Raw genomic sequence first — 1085 nt, forward strand, 5'->3', positions numbered from 1 at the left:
CTGCCCTCTTGCAGGAGACCCTGAATGTTCCAGCCACCACTGAGCTGATCTGTCCCACCTTAGCAGGACCTTGTCCCTCACTGGGGACATGGCCCTTGGTGTGGGATCATCCCAGCACTGCCGGTCTGGGCAAAGGGAGCAGCACCAGCCACAGCCCAGTGGAGCTGTTTCTGCAGGGAGAGCTGTGCAGCTCCTGTAACACACTGAAATAAAGCACATTTAGTAAGTCCACCAGGTGGAGAAAAAGAGATGAGTTAGAGCAGGAGAGCTGCTGCCAGGTTGGATCCTGTCCCTCCCAGCAGCAGCAGAATCAGGTTCTGGCAGCTGGAATGCTGTTCCCTTCCCTCATTCCCAGCAGCATCCACTCCACTCTGCCCCTTCCTCCTGCTCAGCTCTAGTCCAGGTAAGTCAGCCAGCTGCTGAAATCAGTAGGGAAACTGTCCTGCCCTCTGAACCACACACTGTCCTGCTTCAGGCTTCCAAAAGGGATAAACTGGTTCCACCCTGTGGAATCAGCTTCACCCAGCCCAGGTGAGGCATCAGCAACCCTTCCATGGCAAAACTGCTGCCAGGGGTGGGGGGTGGTACCTGAGGGGCTCTGCAGCAAGGAGGTGCTTCAGGCTGTGGTTATAGGAACAGGTTCATTAGGCAAAAGCCTTGGATGGCTTCCAGCTTTTAGAAGGCATCACAGCTCCCTGCTCTGCTCCAGTGCTGCTCTAACAGGTGCTTCTGCTGTGCTCAGCACTGTGGCAGCTGAGGCTCTGATTGCTTATCTGATTTCATATCATATAAAACACTTGAGTGCTACACTTAAATCATCTTAACGTTCATTTTGCAACTGAGTCAGTAAGTAAAGTTTATCCCTCATATTTGTCTACTCCAGGAACATACAAGGGAATTAGACCTATAGATACTCCAATGTGTAAAATGGTATTCAGCGTGATAAGGATCATTCCACAAAGCCTCATTTCCCACCAGTGCACATTCATATGCCTTTCAAACGCTTTGCAAGGATTAAAACTTACTCAGATGGGGACAGCAAAGCACGGAGAGAGGAGCAGCAGCCACAAGTCCCTGCTGAGGAG

Source organism: Manacus vitellinus, unplaced genomic scaffold (genome assembly GCF_001715985.3).
Source record: "Manacus vitellinus isolate BGI_N305 unplaced genomic scaffold, ASM171598v3 scaffold_27_pilon, whole genome shotgun sequence".
In the NCBI taxonomy this organism is placed as follows: domain Eukaryota; kingdom Metazoa; phylum Chordata; class Aves; order Passeriformes; family Pipridae; genus Manacus; species Manacus vitellinus.